Below are 25,050 nucleotides of genomic sequence, written 5' to 3'. Positions count from 1 at the left end.
TTTATCTCACTAGGCAAAACAAGGAAAAATAATATTTTCTTGTATTTTTAAACATGGAATGATTACAAGGGATTGAAGTAAAGGTTTATTCATTATCTAGGCTGAGGAGGAATCTTACATCCTCTCCCACTTGAAAAACGCGAGATGTCCTCATCTCGCAAAGTGGGGGTGACCCTTCGCCAACTCTTCTTCTTTCTCCCAGGTGGCGTCTTCTAGAGGGAAGAAATTCCACTTTACTAAGAATTCTCTAAGGACTGTGCTCTTGAGAATCTTCTCTCGAACGTTAAGGATTTCCTCAGGTTGGAGTACTACTGGCCTTGAGTTGGAGAAATCAATTGTTCATCATCAAGCACGTGACTCCGGCTGGGTACATACTTCTTAATCAAACTGACGTGGAATACATTGTGTACCTTGAGATGGGGAGGCAAAAGAAGTTTGTAGGCAAGATCGCCCACTTTCTTTATAACAGCATATGGCCCACAATACCTCGGCGGAGAGAGCTTCTTATACTTCCCTAAAGATAAGGAACTTCTCTTTGGTCGTACTCGAATGAAGACCATATTTGATTCTTAAAACTCTCTCTCTGATCTCTTTTTATCTGCATACTACTTCTGTCTATCTTCTTGGGCTGCCTTTATATCTTTACGGATTGATTGCATTTACTAGTCCATGTCATCAAGCATTTGTCTGGACATTTTGACTCTGATCAATGGGTCAGACCAAGTCAACGGTGTAAGGCAATCTTGTCTATACAAAGCTTTGAAAGGACTCATCCCAACACTTTGATGATAAGAAGCATTGTAAGCGAATTCGACCAGATGCAAAGCTTTGAAAGGACTCATCCCAACACTTCGATGATAAGAAGCATTGTAAGCATTGTAAGCAAATTCGACCAGATGCAATGCAAATGGCTTAACCACTTCTTCGGTTCCCTGCCACAGCATGACCGAAGGATATCTTCAATTACCTGGTTCACTCTTTCAGTTTGGCCATCTGTTTTGGGGTGATAGGCTGTGCTGAGATCCAAGAAAGTTCCTATTGCTTCGAAGAATGTAGTCCAGAATTTCCATGTGAATTTGGGATCTCTATCACTTACTATCCTCCTGGGAAAACCATGCAATCTCAAGATCTCCTTAAGGAAAAATCTGGCAACATCCACTGTGGAGTATGTTTCTTTCACTGGAATCAGATGGGCCAGTTCTGTTAGCTGACAACTACCACATAAATGGAGTTGTAACCTAATTGTATTCAAGATAATCCAGTGACAAAGTCCATACTGGTACATTCCCACTTCATCTATGGATTGTGTAGAGGCTATAGTTTCCCTGACATCTTGACTCTCTCTGCCTTTACTCTTTGGCACATTAAGCATTTCCACACATGATCAAGTACATTCTTTTTGAGTCCTGGCCAGAAGAAGCTTTTCTTCACAGACATAGGTTTTTATAAACCCTAGATGTTTAGCTATCAGGCTATCATGGGATTCTCTCAGAATTCTACATAGCCGATTATTATAATACATGCATCCTTCATCATGCATCCTTCATCCAGTTTGTATCCAAGAACTCGACTCATTTCCTGAGGAGTCTTGCTTTCCTTCATTAGAAGGGTAGCAATAGAGGCAAAGAATTTGTCCTTCATGATTTTCTCCTTTCCATCTTTCTTCTTTTGAAAGAGAATGGGCGTACCCCAAGGTGAGACACTCGGTCTGACGAATCCTTTCTCTAATAGTTGTCTTAATTGCTCCTTAAGTTCTATCTATGGCTTCAGGGACTGGCCTTTTGTATGCATGCTGAGCCACTGGCTCAGCCTGAGGGTTTATTCGATCTCATGATCTACTTCACGATCTACTTCACGATACAGAGGCATTTTGTATGCATTTTGTATGCATGCTGAGCCACTGGCTCAGCCTGAGGGTTTATTCGATCTCATGATCTACTTCACGATCTACTTCACGATACAAAGGCATCTCAGTCAGCTCTTCAGGAGACACATCTGCATACTTACTTAACCACTCTGGTTCTATAGCCTTGCCTTTTATGTCTGCTGGATTCATTTTAACGACATACACAGCTTGCCTCTTTCTGAGCCCTTTTAATAATTTAGAAGTCTTGACTAATTGCAGCATAGGGGATCCAAAAATTCCAATCTCTTGAACTTTATTCTCGTGAAGACCTAGCCCTATTTCATAAGAGGGCTATACATAGGGCTTATGCATACCCTATGCATAGCCTATGCATAAGGCTATGCATAATCCCTATTGCATAAGGCCTATGCATAAGAGGGCTATGCATAGGGATTATGCATACCCTATGCATAGCCTATGCATAAGGCTATACATAAGCCCTATTCATAGCCCTATTGCATAAGAGGGATATGCATATGTCTTATTGCATAAGAGGGCTATGCATAGGGCTTATGCATGTCCTGTGCATAAGGCTATACATAATCCCTATGCATAAGGCTATGCATAAGCCCTATTGCATAAGGCCTATGCATAACCCTATTGCATAAGAGGGATATGCATAAATCCTATTGCCTATTGATGTAACCCTACTCCCCGGCACCCAAGGGTGCAAAAATACAAAGACAAGAAGCACAAAAATGAAGAAAGAGGACTTACCGTATGAGAGGCTATGCCCAAAACCTTGCTCACTTGAATAATCCTACAAAAAAGAATTATAATAAATAAAAGAGATAGTCCTCATTAACACATTAGTAAGCAAGAAGAACAAGAGAAAAAAGAGGTGAGTACCCTAAATCCTACTTTTAATGCATAAGTTAATGGAAAAACTAGTTTATGTTAAGCCTCAACCCTAGCATTATGCATATTAGAATTATTAATAAAAAGCTTTGATGGAGAGCTCTCCATCAAAGCTCTCTATTGGAGCTCTATGCATTAGGCTAGGATTAGGGGAAAGGGAGAGGAAAGACAGGGAAAGGGAGAAAAGGAGAGGGGAAGGGAGAAAAGCTCACATAAAACTATGTCCAAGCTTTCCATGAAAGCTTGGAAGAAGACATGAAACCATGAAAGCATGAAGAAAGCAAGAAAGTTCTTACCTTGGAGAGGGAGACTTGATTGATGCAAAATCCTTGAGGGATGAGTTGAGGTGGGAGGAATACTTCAGGGCTGTAGGCATAGGCTGTGCATGCGCAAGATAGGGGAAGTAGGTAGGTATTAACACCCATCAGTTGCGATTTAGGCGAGAGTCACAGTTTCGCAGGTCATTGTTGCTGCTAAGCAATAAAATTTCGCTGCTAGCTTCGCTGGTGAGAGTAGTGAAGTTTCATTGCTGAGCAGCATATTTTCACTATTGCTAGGCAACGAATTTTTGCTGTGTGCAACAAAAATCCGCTGCTGTGGGGTCACTGTTTAGCAATGAAACCTTGGGTAATTTTCTATTTGCAGTACTGGATGTTAGTGTGTTTTGTATGAACCCTAAATCAGTTTAGCCAGGCTAAAGATGTCTGACAATCATGATCAAGGGCCAAAATTTGGATCTAAGGCATGGTTAAGAGAAAACGATCGATGTGTGTGTGATCGATACAAGGGCCAGTATATATATACGACAATGTCATATAGCAATTGAGCATGTTCGGACATATAGTCTTCATTAGGTAGTGGCATGACCAAGTGCGGATGATGACATGGATGAGAACCATAGGAGAGTTCTAGGTAACATGCCACACCATTCAGTGACATCGGGTAAGAAGGTGGCATGGTTTAGAATATTTCATGTTCTATATACTCTCCTTGCTAATATTTGGACATATTATTTCTTACCCTATATTATAGGCTTATCAAGAAAATTCTACCCCCTCAAAATCTATTACCGAACTCACGAGATGGGTGTCGTAAAATGTTCTCTATTCTAGGTATGGATTACACAAAAATACATGCATGTCCCAATGATTGCATGCTATTTATTAGAGGGGTTAATAAATATGTAACACAATGTCTACAATGTGGGGAGAGCCACAATAGGGATGATTTGCAAGGAGATAAAGTTCCCCGAAAGGTTTTAAGACACTTCCCTGTCATTCCGAGCATCCACATGTTTAAACGTAAGGGGTTGTAGAACTCATGAAGTGGCATGCTCCTCATCGCTCAATCAATGACATCATAAGGATTGTAGCTGATTCACTAGCATGGCAACATGTGGAGTATCAATGGTCAGAGTTTAAAGATGAGTCTCGTCACTTATATCTTGGCTTGGACATGGATGGTGTTAACCCATTTGGCTTCAAGTCCACATCATGGTCTACTTGGCCTATTGTATTGGTAAATAACAAGCTCCCTCCATGGGTGGCAATCAACAAAGTTCATATCATGCTTTCTCTCCTTGTACTAGGTACGTATAACATGGCAAACATGGATATGTACCTCGAGCCTTTGATTGAGGAGCTTGAGACACTATGGCGAGGTATCAAAGTACATGACATTTCAAGGCCAATAAATAGGCATGAGGCGAAGATGAGAGGAGTTTTTCTTTAGACGATGCATGACTATCCAAGGTTCTCAGAGTGCTCAAGTACCTACTTGAACCTTATATGCATAAGGGTTTAGCCTTTAAACTTTAATTTTATATCTCTATCTCAATCATCTCAATTTTAAAATAGGTTTGGCAACCTTCAGACATCATGCATGTCTGATTTGCGGACCATCTCTTGTTTCAGAAAGACCCTCTACACTTAAGAAGGTGGTGTATGATAAACATCATCGATTTCTCCCTCCTTCACATCCTAAGTATGTGCCACATGATGTCTCACCACTTGTGATGAGATGTAGAGATTAGTTTGAGGCATGGAGAATCACTCCCAATCCACCACCAAATGGGATGTCTAGAAACTCAATCTTCTTTCGACTTCCATATTGGTGTGACATGAAGATCAATCATCTCTTAGATACCATGCATATCTTCAAGAATGTGGCAACAACAAGTATTTGGGACCTAGATTTAATTGATAAAAGAGATACAAAGGGTGCAAGGGATGACTTACAAAACATTGGATGCCTTTAAAGTGCATGGCCAATCGAAAGTAAGAGTGGCAAAATAGTCCTACCAAGGCACCATGGGTATTAACCAAGAGGGAGCACAATAAGGTGAAAAGTGTGATCGTACACCAATGGGAGTAATGCATTCAAAGTAAAGTAATCTATGGTACTGTAAGTAGAGCCCTAACACTGGCACAACCCGGTGGCCTGGCGGACCCGTTTCCCATAATCCCTTGATCCGACAAAAATTCTCTATTGATTTAGGATAGAAGCTTCCTACCTGCCAGCCACCATAAACATCAACTTTCACTGCTCTTCACAAGGGGGACCCCCAGTCTCTACACGATGGACACACACCCAAAGGCGTCTCTCTGCAGAACCTCAGCCAGCCTGTCCTTCTACGAGGCGACTCTTTCCCTGCAGGTGGTCCGTAGTTGCTCGCCCAGGCTCTACTCAGCTACAGCCAACCCAAGCTCTTCTTGCACCAGCGCCTGCACTAACTTCACCATACAAAAAAAAACTGGCCACTGTCTTTGGTCGCTAACCACCGGCGACCCCCAAAACAACTTGAGCCCGTCAACTCTGGTGTCAACCTTCCATGCATCCGGCGCCCTCCTTCGCTGACATACCCTATGGCAGCTCCCCTGGATGTTTCCAGCAGCTGCGCCAACACTAGTCACCTCTCCCTCTTCTCCGTTAGCTCTGCATGCTCACCAAAGAAGCCTCCTACCGGCTGGAACACAAGACCAAAGCCTTCTAGGTTGCCTCACTTGGCCAGTCTCTGCTGCTGCTGGCAGCAAACACCTTCAGCAGCACCGTGGTGGCCTCCTTCTTTACGTGTGGCTGTGCCCGAGAGCCCCCACCCTCTACAAGATGACTTCCTCACTCTTCAATCCTCGCCAGCTTCCAGAACTCGCACGCTGGCATCTACGCTGGCTGCAAGGAGGCAAACAGCCAAGTGGCCTTTCACATTGGCGGCCACATCAGCATCATTATTTTATTTCTTTCTTTTCCCTAAGGTCTAGAAGATGGCCGCCTAATGCTTTTCACACTAAAGCTCAAGCATACTATCCACACCAATATTTTATGGCTCTTATGCTTCCACATCTTCCAACATAACTTTCCAGTGCCCACTCATCTCTTGGTCACGCACACACCCAGAGCCATCGAACGGCTGATATCACCTGCAGAGCTGACCCCCACATTCCAGACAAGCCTATACATGCTCACAGAAAAACCGTCCACCCTGTACATCTGCCAATGCATTCAAAGCCAAACTCTTCACACATGCCATGCATCCTGTATGTACACAGACCAAAAATACCTTTCAAAAAAACTCCTAACATACTTTGCCAACCACCTAGCCTGCAGGACATTCATGTCCTAGTAGTTAGTATCCATAAACTGTCAGCGTCTAGGATCAAATGGCCATTGTTGCATGTCTCTTCCAATTATACACGCCTGCCCATCTAGTTCATCTAGGTGATATACCAATTGGGAGTTCCTTTGATTCAAAACGAAGGGCATTTCACCATTATGACTATCCTCTTCATGCACACTCTTAGCATCACCAAAAACTGGGTCTGCATAACCCACATCCACATCTTCTTCTTCTTGGGTCAATCCCAAACATACTTGGGCCTCACTTGCCCACTTCACAGCCACAGTTAAAAGCATATGCATTAACATTTTGCAACCCAAATCCTTGGGCTTTTGATTACTTGGCTCATAAGCATTCACTGTTGTGGAAAAATTTTCGTCTTTTTCCAGCATAGCATTCCCAGACCTCATAACCCCAAATTCACCTGACTCTAGCTCCCACATGCCAGGTTGCTCAAGCAGTAGTTCTTCTTCAACCGGTTCAATAAGAAAATTCCCAAAATCCAGCACATAAACATTGCTCTCACTCACAGGATCATCCGTGATGACCAGCTTTCCACTTCCACTGTCCTCTTTGGAAGAGAGACTCATTTCCGAAGGTGCTTCAAGCATCATCTTGTCCTCTACTTCCTCATTTCCAACCACCTTTGGTTCTTTTTCAGGCTCAAGATTTTCCCTTGTCTCACCCCTCGTGTCAAATCCTACTAGATCCTCCATTTGCAGTCCATCTCCTTCAATCTCTTCATCTACTTGCTCTTCCACTCCATCCTCTTCTTGTAGATCATCTTTTGTCTCTCCCCTCCTCCCCTTAGGTTCCTGAACTGGCTCTTTAAGCCAAGAGAAGCATCTGTCGACATTTAAATTCCTGCCTATGATTGGCAAAACCTTATTCTCTGCAAGAATTTTCTCTGATTGAACTTTAGAAGCATAAGTAACATCACTCAACACACCTTGACTAGTGGAAACATTATCAGAAATTTGGTAATTCTCATAACCATAAGCTGGCATAACATCCACCGCTATAGACTTCACAGTGCTCTCATTAAACTACCCAGAATCTTTGGCAACTGCCTTAGGATTTACCTGGTACATTCCCCTATCAATTTGTTGGTACACAGTAGGTGTTTGTTGCACAAAATCAACCTGGACCGTATTCACATCAAGACAACCATTCTTGACCACTTCATCTTCCTTGATCATCACATAATCCGCCATTTTCTTCAGCTTCCATTCTTTCTCTTCCGCAATCCTCACCGCCTCTTCATAAGTAGAAGGTTGCTTCAAGTCCACTTTTACCAACAAACTTTGCTTCAAACCTGCTATGAATCGCATCTTCTTCACAAACATGGGGGGTACTTTTGTTTCAAGAGCTAAACACTATCTTGTCCATAGCTCACTGAAAATTGTAGCATAACTTGCCACACTCTGGCTTTCACCTTGCTTCAACTGTGTTGGAGCTCCTTCCAAACGTCATTGGGACCTTCTCTTCTCTGAAACTCCTTTGTAAGGGCTTCTCTCAGGTTTTCCACCATCGTCATTCGAGATGAGCTACCAATCGTTCTTTTTGCTTCAAACCCTCAAAGCCATGTACCCGATGTGCCCTTCAAAAAGATCTGGAAGAGCCTTAAAATTTGATCCGGATTATCCACATGGTTGGTAATACATGCTACCTCCATTTGCTCCAGGAAATCCTCTACATCCTTATTCTTATCACTGTGAAACTCAGGATAAGCAAACGCCATGGTTGCAACCTTTAAACTGAAGGAACCTGAAGAAAGATTCTCAGTGGGGGCACCAGAAAACTGTCGAGAGGCTGGGAAAAGAAGAAATGCCTCTACAGCTACCTACCCAGCAGCCTTGGAAGACACAACAAACATGCAAGCAATGCTGGATGAGATTGGCATCTCTCAGAGGAGGCAAATAGCCAAGTGGCCTTTCACATTGGCGGCCACGTCAGCATCATTATTTTATTTCTTTCTTTTCCCTAAGGCCTAGAAGATGGCTGCCTAATGCTTTTCACACTAAAGCTCAAGCATACTATCCACACCAATATTTTATGGCTCTCATGCTTCCACATCTTCCAACATAACTTTCCAGTGCCCACTCATCTCTTAGTCGCGCACACACCCCAGAGCCATCGAACGGCTGATATCACCTGCAGAGCTGACCCACATTCCAGACAAGCCTATACATGCTCACAGAAAAACCGTCCACCCTGTACATCTGCGAATGCATTCAAAGCCAAACTCTTCACACATGCCATGCATCCTGTATGTACACAGACCAAAAATACCTTTCAGAAAAACTCCTAACATACTTTGCCAACCACCTAGCCTGCAGGACATTCATGTTGTAAGATTCCTCCCCCAACCCCTTTTTGATGTCTAGTATATTCCCCTGTAATCAATTCCTTTTCTAAAATATAAGAGATCTTGTTTGTGGCTGTTTTAACCTAGAGAGAGAAAATATTCTAGAGAGAGAATATTCAGATTTTGAATATTTTTGGATAGAAAATTAACTCATCTTATTAAAATAAGTTTCCCTGAAATAGAAATTCAAAAAGAATTTTCCAATGTGCAATTGGAATTAATTGGAAATAAGTATAAAGAACCTTAGTCTAAGGGTCTAGATTTTCAGAAATTTTTAGATTATGGTCCAATTAAGGTTCTTATGGGCCAATAGCATCAATCCATGTGTAGGGAGGAGATAAATCCAAGTTGTAAAAGAAGATACCCAAAAATGAGTAAATGCTCACATAAGATGAAGAGTTGAAAATGTACAAGATTTATTAGTAAAAAAACTATGAGCAATATTAAAAATATGAGATATTTTGGGTATCCAAAAATGAGTAAATGCTCACATAAGATGAAGAGTTGAAAATGTACAAGGTTTATTAGTAAATAAACACATATGTAAGGAAGGGGAGTTCTTTAAAGGAGGTGCATATTTCACATAAGATGAAGAGTTGAAAATGTACAAGGTTTATTAGTAAATAAATACATATGTAAGGAAGGGGAGTTCTTTAAAGGAGGTGCATATTTCACATAAGATGAAGAGTTGAAAATGTACAAGGTTTATTAGTAAAAAAACTATGACACATATGTAAGGAAGAGGAGTTCTTTAAAGGAGGTGCATATTTCACATAAGATGAAGAGTTGAAAATGTACAAGGTTTATTAGTAAAAAACTATGAGCAATAAAATTTTGACACATATGTAAGGAAGGGGAATTCTTTAAAGGAGGTGCATATTTCACATGCTTGAATGAGTTTTAAACTCAAAAATAATGTGATATTTTTATCTCTCATCTCTCTTGAACCAAACCAAATCAAAATGGAACCAAACCGAATCAAAAAGTAACCAAACTAGGTCCAAATCTAGTCCAAATTCAACCAAACTGACTTGGAAAATTCTAGAATCAGTTGTTTGGTTAGGAGCTCAAATTTTCCTATAAATAGAAGCCTCCCCTTGTTGAAAAAAATATAGTGTCTTATGCTTTGTCACTCTACTCCACCTAAGCCAAAATATATAGTGTCTTATGCTTTGTCACTCTACTCCACCTAAGCCAAAATATATAGTGTCTTATGCTTTGTTACTCTACTCCACCTAAGCCAAAATATATAGTGTCTTATGCTTTGTTACTCTACTCCACCTAAGCCAAATTAGATAGAGTCTTATGCTTTGTTACTCTACTCCACCTAAGCCAAATTAGATAGAGTCTTATGCTTGTTACTCTACTCCACCTAAGCCAAAATATAGAGTGTCTTATGCATTGTTACTCTACTCTACCTAAGCCAAGAGTTGTGAATTCTTTAATAATTCACTAGTTTTTGATACTTCTCTCTTTCTTCAATCCCCATTGGTGGCTCCATCAACATACTAAACCAATTGATTGGTTGGGGGCCTCTACCGTGAATAAAGAATCAAGCAAATTATAAGGTAAGTATATTGAATTTTGATCTTTCTATAATTTCTCAATGATTCTCTCTTCTCAACCCCTCTCAAGCTTGAGAAGTTTAATTGGTATGGTTTTTTAAATGCTATTGAAGTTAAGTGGTGAATAGTAGTGAAGAGTTACATAATTTAATAAATGCTATAGAAGTTAATTTCCATTTATGTTTAAATTCTAATGGTTTTTATGTAATTTCTCTCTCTCACTCAAGAAATGGTCATACTCATGACCCATTCTCAATCCAAATGAAGCTTTTCATAAAGCTTTTTCTTAATCCAAGATTAAGCTATGCTTGAGGCCAAATTAATGGCTTTTTGCTATGCTTTTAGTTTATGCACATTAATGATTCAATCCATTATGGATTGATGACCCAATTAGAGACCATTCTAATTGTTTTCTTAATGATCCAATTAGAGACCATTATGGATTGATGATCCAATTAGAGACCATTATGGATTGATGATCCAATTAGAGACCATTCTAATTATTTCTTTAATAATGAGCTTTATCCCTTAGAAAAAAATTGAGATTTATCAGTCATAGTAGCGGAGCTATGGCAAAATTTTTATAGAAATTACGCATAAAATAAATTCATTCAAAGTATAAAAAGAGGAATTCCTACCATATTCTAGGAACTATCATCCTAGATTAATTAAAAGAATTTTATTATGCATGGAGATGTGGATGTTGCATGTAGATGTAGATGTATGGATGTGAGTGTGAATGTGGAGGTGGATGTATGCATGGGACGTGGATGTATGCATGTAGAAATAGATGTGTAGATGAGGATGTAAATGGAGATGTGGATGGATGCATGTAGATGTAGAGGTATAGATGTAGATGTGAATAGAGATGTGGATGTATACATGTAGATGTAGATGTATAGATGTAGATGTGGATGTGGAGGTGGATGGATGCATGTAGATGTAGATGTATAGAAGTAGATGGGAATGGAGATATGGATGTATGCATGTAGATGTAGTTGTGAATGGAGATGTATATGTATACATGTAGATGTAGATGTATAGATGTAGATGTGGATGTGGATGGGGATGTATGCATGTAGATGTAGGTGTATAGACGTAGATGTGGATGTAGAGGTGGATGTATGCATGTAGATGTAGATGTATAGATGTGGATGTGAATGTGGAGTGGATGTATGCATGTAGATGTAGATGTATGGAGGTGAATGTGAATGTGGATGTGGATGTATGCATAGGGATGTAGATGTATGCATGTAGATGTGAATGTACGCATATAGTTGTGGATGTATGGATGTGAATATACGATTGTGATGTGAGGGAATCCGAAGTGATGAGATGGAAATGATGTGATGGGATGAGTATACATATAAATGGAATATGGAATAAGTAATGTAGATTGAGGAGGGATAATGTGGAAAAATGAAAGTTAAAATAGAAATTGTATTGTAAACTGTTTGTAAATGCTGTTTGTAAATGCTGTCTGTAAATGATTGTTTTATGTCAAGAATGCTGGGGGGAGCATTTTGACCGTCTTGTGATTAAGGTCGTGATGAGAAAGTTGCAACTGCTGACGGGGAGTCAATGAAGGACGTCTCGCGTAGCAAGGTCGGCCGAGGTCTTGACCAGCCTCGGTGCGATTAAAATGGTGAGCTTCCGGTACGGTGGATGAGGGGCCAAGGAAGCGGCCTATGCGTGAAGCGCTAGGTTACCTGCGAAGGATCCTAGAGGGTGCTGACCATACGGTGCTCGGGCTCTGGGTCGCCTAGGATACCCACGCGTGCGTCGAGGAAGATATTGGAACAGAGTTGGAGTTGTTTTCTGAAATCGAGCATGGATCTGGTTGATTGACCTTGCTGGTCTTCAATGGATGAGTCCATGGCTCCTTATATGGATCTGTTGGTTGATCTTGCTGATCTTCAACGAGAGTCCATCATGTTAAGTGATTATATTGCCAAGTATTATGGGCTAGGAACTATCGAACGGCTCCTGAGCGTTCTAGTTGCCAATGATGCCATAGATACTCTGATGAAGGAATGATGGGAAATTAAGAATCAATTGGAAAAATTGGAAGATGGTGATCAATGATACTATGGTTTTATTAAAGGATTGTTTTAAACTGGTTGAATCTGGTTGAAAAAGGCAATTTCATATTGGGTGTGTGAGTGGTGTGACTAGTTTTATTTTGCATGAACATCCGGCTAGGGGGCCTTGGAACTCTTTTCCTTGGTACCCGGGACAAAACCTAACCAAATTTTTAATTGGATCCCATCACTACAGTGGTTGGGCGGTTGGCTAGCCCATGGGATTGGATGGGGTTAGGCTGGACTGATGGATCCGTAAATCGAGACTCAAACTTTTGTTTTTACGATAGAAAAAAAAAAAAATAAATCCCGGACAGAAACTGTTCTATGGATAGGAATCAACGGCTGTGCCTCTTGAATGGGGAAAAAAGCGTTGATCCCAATGATCCAAGTGCAAGTTTCTTCCTTGAACTGACTAAGTATCTTATAGATGTAATCGGATTATCTCGATCAGAAATGATCTTGACTACGTTAGAGTAAAAAGTTATCCTGGTGGAATCGCCCGTGCTTTCCGGTAGAGGAAGTTTTTCCAGGTTCAGTTTTGGAACAACCGACGGATTAGTCTCTTATCCGGATATCCGTGGGCGAGGCCCCGAGTGTGGGACCCCTGTCCCGCGCGAGAAGCGCTACTTCCGCTGCCAGTACCCTGAATCCGTTGCTCGGTGGGAACAGGGATCTTACAATTGGTATCAGAGCATTTGGTTAATAAAGAGCAACTGAGAAGACAAATATGTCAAAAATTTATCAAGAAACACAAAAAGGTTATAATTGTGTGATATAATTCATACAATTTGATAGTCGTAATTTTGGTAATTGGGTCTTCAGATGGAAGTACCGCAATTATATAGAAACCCTGACTTGCTTGAGGCCTAGACATGATAGTATTTACCTTATAATTCCAAGGGCCGTGACTACCCGTACATACCGAGAGTATACTGCAGCTCTTTACTGACAGTATATACGAGTAAATCTAAGACTTGAAATTATAAGCGTTAATGCTATCTAGATGATGATTTTGAATGTGATTGATATGATTTTTAATTCTGTTTGAGAATTGATGAATTGATTTGGATTCTGATTGAAAATGCTGATTGAAAAATGTTGATTTTAAAAATTAGTTGAAATATAATGAAACCACAATGAGGGGGAATGGGACGAGACCCTGTGATGATATTCATAACTAGAAAGATGATAACGAATTCAGCAAATCACTATGAGATTAGTGGGTTGTGCTGTCAGATTGCTACTGTTAATACTTGACCGGTAGATCGAGTTAAGGGATGTCAAATTGAGAACTTACTTGACTGAAATTTCCGTGGAGGAATGTTCCGAAGGAAACTTTTCGGTCTAATGGACCATTATCATGTTAAAGATATGAATGATATAATCTGAATGAATTGTTATTTAATGATGAGTTCTATATAAGGGATATTTATCCCAGTGTTCTGTTGGATTGACTAGAATATAAGGAACCCCAGAATAAAATTGGATCTTAAGAAAAAGAGCTGTCCTCTACCTTGCGAGACGAGGACATCTCGCACTTTTTAAGTGGGGTAGAATGTAAGATTCCTCCCCAACCTTCGAAGCATACAGGGGTAAGAATCTTCCTTTCTGATCTTATAATTATTCCCTCTCTAAAATAAAAGAAAGTTTCTGTTTAAAAAAGGAAGACCCTTTCCCTAGAATACTTCTCAGGAGTCCCACCTGTTTTAAGGCTTTAGAACAATGAGTCCAGAAGTGAGAATCGGTGTTTTGGATACCAAGGTTTTGGTTTTCATTCGAGTATGGCCCAAAAGAAGTTCTTTATCTCTTGGGGAGTATAAGAAGTTATCCCCCAGATATTGTGACCCTTATATCTGAATTCAATGAAAGTAGGTGACTTAGCCTACAAGTTTCTTTTATTCCCTCATCTCAAAATTCTTAATGCCTTCTATAGAAAAATGTGTCAAACTCAAATCATGGAAAGACGGTAAAACTTCAGTGGCAAGTTACCGTTGGCTTCTAGGTTACGCTAGCTCCTTCCTTTATATAAGTCGTAACTTTTACTTGTCACTCACAGTAATCTTACTCCCATCAATCTCCTTTCTTTCTTAATCTCCTTCATGGCTTGGCAACAGGAATTAGTTTTATCCTTGATGATTTCTCACCTTCAAGACGCAAGAGAGTCTGTGAAGAAAGACTTTATAGAACAGTATGAGCGCTCACTTTTTCCTCACCTAGGAACTTCTGTAGCGCAGACCAAATGGCGGACCTATCAAAACATAACTAGGGTAACACCCTGGGGTCAGCAGCACTTTCGTAACAATGTCCGCTTGGCCATGGTTATCGAAGCCTTGGGTTTGGGTCCCCGATACTACTGCGTCATGAGATCAAGGCATCTTGGGTTTTCTGAGCGGGTCTTCTTACTGGCGTGTTTTCTTCCTCATGAGAAGATATGCCTTTACCCCGTTTTTGGCTTGCCTCTCAGAGGTCCTTTTGTTAGATCACCTCATACCACTGAGATAGGTGCGGCAATAACCAGCAGAATCATTCCCATAGATGAGTTACCCTATACTTGTGCAGCTTGTGAGGACTGCTTTTGTGACCATATGATGGACGGGCTTATGGAAGTGTAAAGAGTTCTTCTATCTTTACTGTATAAGTCCCGTGAATGAATAAAGTTTAAATCTTGTTCTTATTTTGAATCTTGCTCTCTTTAAGACTTTTCTTGGTGGTTAATCGTGATTAAAATTTTTCTCTAAGTCTCATATTCGTGCATCTTGCGAAATTATTCCAAGTTGCGAGATGAGGACATCTCGCGTTTTTTAAGTGGGGTAGAATGTAAGATTCCTCCCCCAACCCCTTTTTGATGTCTAGTATATTCCCCTGTAATCAATTCCTTTTCTAAAATATAAGAGATCTTGTTTGTGGCTGTTTTAACCTAGAGAGAGAAAATATTCTAGAGAGAGAATATTCAGATTTTGAATATTTTTGGATAGAAAATTAACTCATCTTATTAAAATAAGTTCCCCTGAAATAGAAATTCAAAAAGAATTTTCCAATGTGCAATTGGAATTAATTGGAAATAAGTATAAAGAACCTTAGTCTAAGGGTCTAGATTTTCAGAAATTTTTAGATTATGGTCCAATTAAGGTTCCTATGGGCCAATAGCATCAATCCATGTGTAGGGAGGAGATAAATCCAAGTTGTAAAATAAGATACCCAAAAATGAGTAAATGCTCACATAAGATGAAGAGTTGAAAATGTACAAGATTTATTAGTAAAAAAACTATGAGCAATATTAAAAATATGAGATATTTTGGGTATCCAAAAATGAGTAAATGCTCACATAAGATGAAGAGTTGAAAATGTACAAGGTTTATTAGTAAATAAACACATATGTAAGGAAGGGGAGTTCTTTAAAGGAGGTGCATATTTCACATAAGATGAAGAGTTGAAAATGTACAAGGTTTATTAGTAAATAAACACATATGTAAGGAAGGGGAGTTCTTTAAAGGAGGTGCATATTTCACATAAGATGAAGAGTTGAAAATGTACAAGGTTTATTAGTAAAAAAACTATGACACATATGTAAGGAAGAGGAGTTCTTTAAAGGAGGTGCATATTTCACATAAGATGAAGAGTTGAAAATGTACAAGGTTTATTAGTAAAAAACTATGAGCAATAAAATTTTGACACATATGTAAGGAAGGGAAATTCTTTAAAGGAGGTGCATATTTCACATGCTTGAATGAGTTTTAAACTCAAAAATAATGTGATATTTTTATCTCTCATCTCTCTTGAACCAAACCAAATCAAAATGGAACCAAACCGAATCAAAAAGTAACCAAACTAGGTCCAAATCTAGTCCAAATTCAACCAAACTGACTTGGAAAATTCTAGAATCAGTTGTTTGGTTAGGAGCTCAAATTTTCCTATAAATAGAAGCCTCCCCTTGTTGAAAAAAATATAGTGTCTTATGCTTTGTCACTCTACTCCACCTAAGCCAAAATATATAGTGTCTTATGCTTTGTCACTCTACTCCACCTAAGCCAAAATATATAGTGTCTTATGCTTTGTCACTCTACTCCACCTAAGCCAAAATATATAGAGTCTTATGCTTTGTTACTCTACTCCACCTAAGCCAAATTAGATAGAGTCTTATGCTTTGTTACTCTACTCCACCTAAGCCAAATTAGATAGAGTCTTATGCTTGTTACTCTACTCCACCTAAGCCAAAATATAGAGTGTCTTATGCATTGTTACTCTACTCTACCTAAGCCAAGAGTTGTGAATTCTTTAATAATTCACTAGTTTTTGATACTTCTCTCTTTCTTCAATCCCCATTGGTGGCTCCATCAACATACTAAACCAATTGATTGGTTGGGGGCCTCTACCGTGAATAAAGAATCAAGCAAATTATAAGGTAAGTATATTGAATTTTGATCTTTCTATAATTTCTCAATGATTCTCTCTTCTCAACCCCTCTCAAGCTTGAGAAGTTTAATTGGTATGGTTTTTTAAATGCTATTGAAGTTAAGTGGTGAATAGTAGTGAAGAGTTACATAATTTAATAAATGCTATAGAAGTTAATTTCCATTTATGTTTAAATTCTAATGGTTTTTATGTAATTTCTCTCTCTCACTCAAGAAATGGTCATACTCATGACCCATTCTCAATCCAAATGAAGCTTTTCATAAAGCTTTTTCTTAATCCAAGATTAAGCTATGCTTGAGGCCAAATTAATGGCTTTTTGCTATGCTTTTAGTTTATGCACATTAATGATTCAATCCATTATGGATTGATGACCCAATTAGAGACCATTCTAATTGTTTTCTTAATGATCCAATTAGAGACCATTATGGATTGATGACCCAATGAGAGACCATTATGGATTGATGATCCAATTAGAGACCATTATGGATTGATGATCCAATTAGAGACCATTCTAATTATTTCTTTAATAACTGCACAGGGTGGACGTGAGCACTACAGGACATTCCGACCGATGTGATCTCATCTGAGCATGGAGGGAGCACCGAGTCATCATCTGGGTCTGAGTAGTACTCAGACTTATAGTATCACATTCCATATTGAGAATGTGGTTGTATATATTTTTTTGTAAACTGAAGCCATGGGCTACTTCGAGATATGGCCTCCCTTGTATATATGTGTGAAATTTTGATAGTAATATTGAATCGTGAATCGATAGTATTACATTCATGTCTGTCTTGAATCGTGTATTGACAATGTATGCATTCATGTCGTTCTTGTCTTAATTTCCCTCGTGCATATGTTCTTCGTGGATGGTCTAATGCACAAAAAAAAAAATCCAGAGAGTGTTATTGGGTGTTGGAATGCTGGAACAGTATTCAAGCACCAAATAGCACTCTCTGGATTTTTTTTTTTGCTCTCTGTTCGCGTGTATAAACGCGTCAGGACTGCTAAAAATCGCGTGTATATACGCGGATACTCTGTAAAATACGCGTGTATAAATGCGTCAAAACTAACAATTACGCGTGTATAAGTGCATCTAAATTAAAAAACGCATGTATAGACGCATGTATCAACGCGTCTGAGTACATCTGAAATGAACAGAACGCGTGTATACACCCGTGTATGAGCGCGTCTGGGAGGTCCTATACACGCGCTTTTACACGCATGTCTCTGGCCGCGATTATACACGCGCTGATGCACGGGCCCGCTACTTTTTTTCACAAGTCATTTTTAGCGGCTAGGAGCGCGGGTATGAGCCCGATCCCTTGTAGTGATATGGTGCTAGTTAGTGTTAAAAAACCATTCTAAGGAGGATCAAACACTAGCTCCATTGCATAGTTGAATAGAAATGAAGAAGATGAAGTTAAGCTACTAATCAAGAAGTAATTAGCATAATGATGAGCATAATGACAACATAAGTGAGGGGCAATAAAATGTGTTGATTTCAATAGATGAGAGCCTCTTTATATAGGCTGAAGTACATGAGGATTAAGCTCAAGATTAGGTGTTAATCATCATCTAAATCATCTCCACCTTCCCTCCTAGATTCAAGCACCTAAAAGTGACCACCAACCTTAGAATCTTGCTAATCACACCAATGCTACCTAATCAAGGGATCACGACCCCTTTGGCGGATGTTGAGCTCCTAAATGACTCTTTTACATCATGGTAAGATTGCATAATAACCTTTGTATCCATTTGCCCATAATCTATGACTTTAGTGCATAGTGCTAGTTACAAGGTATGTGCCCTACACATCATTTTAGTGAAGGTGTTTGCCATATTTTTTAACACTCCTCCTCAAACACTGAATCCACTCAATGATGCAGTTGGTCATGCTGACTCTCATGAGCCTAATTAACCACCCAATGCTCAGTGATAGCATGCATGAGCATGGTCTGACTAGCAATGCCATACATAGGTTATGCCAATGTGAACTCAGAGGCTTTAGTCATGCGTACAAAAGAGGTATGGGACGACTTTAGAAGAGTGTGACAAGACGTGGCTACATGTATGAGTGAAGAGGACACCCATGTGTATAGGGCATGCCCTTGCTTTTAGCACTTTAGAATAAATGATTTGATCTAATCATAGATAGGGCCTCATGATGGTGGCCCTTGTCTTCATCTTTTTCTTCTTCTTGGTCTTCTTCCTGCTGCACTTCTTCCATGATGTAGACTCGTTGCATCTTCTTCTTGGCAAAACAATTCTTCTCTACATGGCCAAGTTTGTGACAAAAGTCACAAATGAGATTGTTGTTGTTGTAGCCCTTGTTGTAGTTGCCTTTGTTCTTGCCATACCTACTAGATCCTGCATAATAAGCATTTTCAGTAGACAAGGTTGATGACGATGGAGACTCCATTTGCTTGGTCTTTAGTTTTCTCTTCTCCTCAAGAAGAGATGCTTCAATGTCCACAAGCTTTGATATTGGCATATTGGTCAAGGTTGTGACCACATGGTCATATTCTTCAGGTAAAGATTTAAGTAATACACCAATGGAGACATCTTCATCCATCTTAAGACCTATTCCTGCAAGTTGTGTTAATAGGCCTTTCATGTAGTTCAAATGTGAGGCTAGGGATGTGCCAGACTTCATTTCTAGCTTAAAAAATTCAATGAGCAAACCAAACTTTGAACTTTTAGATCGAGCCCCAAATAGAGTTGCTTAAGCAACTTAATCAATGAGTAATCTCAAATTTACCAAAGTACCTTTTCTGGCTATGGCAGTTCTGGACAGCACCCTGGTTTTTTGCTTGGTGTGTGAAGCACACTCAATCATTTGCAAAACCCTCTTAGGAGGAGTAAGTTTAGGTTCCAATGAAGCCACACCTCAGAGGAATTAGACCAATTTGATGTGTGTGAGCTGCAACAATACTTTTGGTGGTCGCCTATCAAGAACGTGCCTGTTTTGGGGAAAACGAAGTTGCCGGCGACGTGGAGCTATGAATGGTGCAATTGAGGTACCATGCCCCTTAGCAATATTGCTGGTGAAGTGCCCACAAAAGGATTTTGGCAACGGTTACGTGGTTTGTGAGCACCAAGGCCTCCACTCAGCTGCTATTCTAGATCCTATTTTCTAGGAAACCCATAAAAGCTAATGAAACCCTAATTTTCACTAATCTCTTGCTAAGCAAATAAGATGGGGCTTGATTCTAAATGCATGGGCTAGTCCTAGCTCTGATACCATGTTAAAAAACCATTCTAAGGAGGATCAAACACTAGCTCCATTGCATAGTTGAATAGAAATGAAGAAGATGAAGTTAAGCTACTAATCAAGAAGTAATTAGCATAATGATGAGCATAATGACAACATAAGTGAGGGGCAATAAAATGTGTTGATTTCAATAGATGAGAGCCTCTTTATATAGGCTAAAGTACATGAGGATTAAGCTCAAGATTAGGTGTTAATCATCATCTAAATCATCTCCACCTTCCCTCCTAGATTCAAGCACCTAAAAGTGACCACCAACCCTAGAATCTTGCTAATCACACCAATGCTACCTAATCAAGGGATCACGACCCCTTTGGCTGATGTTGAGCTCCTAAATGACTCTTTTACATCATGGTAAGATTGCATAATAACCTTTGTATCCATTTGCCCATAATCTATGACTTTAGTGCATAGTGCTAGTTACAAGGTATGTGCCCTACACATCATTTTAGTGAAGGTGTTTGCCATATTTTTTAACAGTTAGGAAGGGATTGTCTAATCCATATCTAGAGCCACAACAGAGGAGGAATGATTGCAAGATATCTACTATTGTATATATAGGGTCATTGAACATAAAAGGATCCAAAGACCCATGGCTCAAGTTGGGACTTTCAAAGAAAGAATGCCCATGATGAGCCAAATGGTAACACCTCCTATGAGCTTAGCGGATCCTAGTTTTATAGTATCACCCAGCTATATCATGGATCAACCCACATCTTGTTGAAATTTGAGCATAATGATGAGCTATGGTGGATCAAACACTAGAATCAACATAATTAACAAAGTGATTAGTAAGTGATTAAGATGTAATTAGTGAATAATTAGCACATAGATTAATGTAGGCATGGATACTCAAAAACCAGCAAATTCTCATTAGGGCTATGCCTCAATTTATAGAGTTTACATCAAGCATCAAATCCCATTGATTTCTCCATGATTCACTCCCAGAATATCTCCACCTTTTGCCCGATTCTCTCCACCTCTTCTCTTTTTCCTGAATATCTCCCAGAATATCTCCACACTCCTAAATTCCCTCATGCTACCCATTATTCTCTCCCAGTAGATTCTTCTAACCTTTTCACAGGTTCTTTCACAATTACATCTCCTCTTTTACAGCCTCTATCCAAGAGCTTGTTCCCACACACACCCTATTCACTTGTATATTTCAACACCTCCCCTCAAGTGAATAATCCTAGTACACCTAGACACTATACCAAGTTTGCCTCCCTTTACTTGGTAGTCCGCGACCAGTGTCTACTCCTCCCCTCAAGTTATCTCAGCACACCTGGACCCTATATCAAGTTTCTTTCTTACTTGACAGCCTGCGACCAGTGCCTCAAGTCCCTAAACTCCATAGTCCTTGACACTCTCTCTCTCTCTATGTGTCCAAGGCTACTATAAGTGCCCGCGACCTTGACTAAAGTGCTCACACATACATCTACCACGTGGCCTACATCATCGGCGGTGGCTCAGAGGTGGTTTTACTTTATTGGGACAGGTTACATTGGGTTGTGGGGTCTCTCTCTCTCTCTCTCTCTCTCTCTCTCTCTCTCTCTCTCAGAGATTTTCACATGGCTCCTCACTCTTTGGAGCCTCACATCTTCTCTTGTCTTCAGTCTTCTTCTCATGGCAGCATCTCTCCTTGTGGGCAGCTTCTCTTCTCGTGTCCATGTCTTCCTTCAGATCTTCTTCTCGGTGTGGATCCTCTTCTTGGGAAGAGATATTCTTCTTCTTTCATGGCTGGGGCCATGAGCTCGTCCGTCAGGTTATTTTGCTCCATGTGAGCAACATGTTTCAATGTTTTGTTGACAGTTCCTTTGGGCTTTTTATGTTTATTTTGTATCATTATGCAATGCAAACCCAAATTTATGCGGAAGGTCTTACCTCTTGCCTTAATCTGGACAAGGGCAGTGTCTGTTCCCATTTTTACACTGATGCAATGTGCCCAATACATAATGCATATAGCATTCATTCTCATGCACATTCCCAAATGCAACTCTGGCTGTGAATAATCTTGATTTTGAGTGAGATTTACAGGCATTAACCAAGGGTTAAATGCAAAATGATGATTTTCACAATTTTATCAGCACAATTTTTCCAGAAATTACACTAAATTAAGGGTAACCAATTTGTACGAGATGGTTGGAGTATCAAACCAACTCCGATTTACAATCTGAAGCTTTAGGGATCTGTATCAGATACCTAATGGTTAATTTGAACCCTCAATTGCACCAAAGTACAGTGATTAGCACTCATTAATCAGTGATTAGCAAATTAATGCTCTATTTTGTGTGCAAAAAACAGAGTATGCGGGGAGTCTAGATCTGGTACCTTTCACTTCAAATGAGCTCAAATGCTTTCAAAGGCATCAATAGCAATGAGTCTAGTAGAGGATTAAGCCAAGAAACATAAGATTTGACCAAATAATGAAAGCTTAATCTCTGTTTTACCAAAGTCACCTGCAGATTTGATGAAGAGCTTGGATCTCAATGTAGACTTGATGAATTTGATTTCTATCTTCACCAGCTTCTAGAGCATGCTTGATTACCCCTTGTGCTAGGAGGAATTAGAAACATTTGAACTGTGCTTGAAGAAATCTCCATTCTGCTTCAGAAAAACGGCACCCCTTCACTTGCGAAAATCAGCGCTGATTCGTGGCGGTTTGCTGCGTTTTTTGCATAGGCTTAAAGCCAAGGATGTTAGCTAGCTAGTGGTAAAAGCTTTTGCCCTAATTTGATGTGTGCAAGATGCTAGAGATCCTCCACTGCCTGGGGGTGAAGGGGAAGGTGAAAAACTCACTAAAAATTGATTTTTTTTTGCTAATTACCTACTAATCCTAATTAATTAACTAATGGGCTCATAAACCTGGTTGATTCTAGGCATGGCTCTGATACCATGTTGAAATTTGAGCATAATGATGAGCTATGGTGGATCATACACTAGAATAAACATAATTAACAAAGTGATTATTATGATTAAGACGTAATTAGTGAATAATTAGCACATAGATTAATGTAGGCATGGATACTCAAAAACCAGCAAATTCTCATTAGGGATATGCCTCAATTTATAGAGTTTACATCAAGCATCAAATCCCATTGATTTCTCCATGATTCACTCCCAGAATATCTCCACCTTTTGCCTGATTCTCTCCACCTCTTCTCTTTTCCCTAAATATCTCCCAGAATATCTCCACACTCCTAAATTCCCTCATGCTACCCATTATTCTCTCCCAGTAGATTCTTCTAACCTTTTCACAGGTTCTTTCACAATTACATCTCCTCTTTTACAGCCTCTATCCAAGAGCTTGTTCCCACACACATCCTATTCACTTGTATATTTCAACACATCTCCTAACCCACAAGGCCATGCCGTAGGGACTTGAGGGTAGACTAGCATAAACTTCACCTTATTAGATCCTAGATCTACCCTCACCCACCACGACAATACTAGTACAATGCCTCATCGAGTGGATGGCATCACATCAGCTATGGCACCTTTGTGACTGATGTAGATTTTCCTTAGAGACACATGCCCACGGTTACCACGGTAGCCACCAACACCATACATGGAGCCCCCTGTGCACTTGGCATATCTAGTATTACCATTCCTAGAGGGGTCACATCTCATTCTAGTTCACCCATGAAACATCCCTCCCCTAGAGTGAGTGTAATACCAACCCTTTTTATGTGACCAATTGCAACTAATACCCACATGACAAGCATCTATTGGGGGGCCATAAGGCACATGCCTTATGTAGAACATATACTCCCACCAGGGTACCAAAGCATCCTCCTGAAGTGCCATGTGTTGCATCTCTACCTACTCCTATCATTGCTCCTCTTATGCCCGAATTGACTTTACCCATATACTTAGTTGATTTTACAAAGGCCTTGGGAAGAGCAGTAGCAAAAATCATAGTACCTATTGTGAGATATGGTAGTCAACAAAGCCATGGAAAGACTACCCACATAGCCACCCCCCCAAGATAGCTCATAAATTCATTGGAGATGGTGATCTTAGGAGACATTTGGAAGTATTTTATCAAGTTTGTGTGAGGCCCTAGGAGAACGAAATGAGGTTTCCAAGACCAATGCATTTATTCTAACATTAGACGGTAAGGCTGGGGATTGGTATAGGACTCTCAGGTTCGAGGAACACTTGAACTTTACCGTCTCTTAGGAGATTGTTCTTGAAGAAATATGTGTGTGAAGGAGTCTTATGGGGTGTAGCTTCACAACTACACAAAGCCGAGAGGGAAGAAGAGGAATTGGTTAGAGATTTCATTAGCCGTCTCAATCATTTAAACTCTCATTTCCTTCCACATGAATGCTATTCAAATAATAAATTGTTGGATAGATTCATTCATGGGCTTAACCATGAAGAGATTTATAATGGCATAGTCATTAGAGGGATTACTACATGGGATGTAGTCAAAATAAATTCCATCTAACTAGAAGATAATCTTATAGTCAAGGGAGTTAAAGCATTAGATTCTAAATCTACTTCTTTTGGGAGTCATGATGAGAAATATCACTTCCATAGTTAAACCCCTTGCCTAAAGGTAAAACTTTGTGGAGATGAATTTCATAGATTTCATGAAAGCACTCCAAGAGGTAATGAAGACCAATAAAGTCCCCCCTCAATGTGATGACAAGGACATTCGACAAGTGAGTGTCCAGTATCCTAAGGTCATGCTATAATGATAATTATACTTTTTGTATGTTATGGGCATGAAAATTCAAAGCGCCACACAAATTTGTAAACCCTTGCTAATGTTTCTAGGACTCGACAGTTGGCTTTACCGGCCCCATCATAGCCATGAGCCATAATGCCTATAGCAACATCTCAACCCAATGTTGATCAAACAACACAACAACCCATTGCAAGAGGAATCTTCGTTACCTCGACAAGTTTTGGGACTTTGACCTCCACCCAAAGGATCACACGTCTTTATCAAGAAATCTTTAGG

This window comes from Cibotium barometz, chromosome 47, assembly GCF_041138505.1.
Source record: "Cibotium barometz isolate CiBa-2024 chromosome 47, ASM4113850v1, whole genome shotgun sequence".
Lineage (NCBI taxonomy): Eukaryota > Viridiplantae > Streptophyta > Polypodiopsida > Cyatheales > Cibotiaceae > Cibotium > Cibotium barometz.
Note: the sequence above shows the minus strand (reverse complement) of the source record.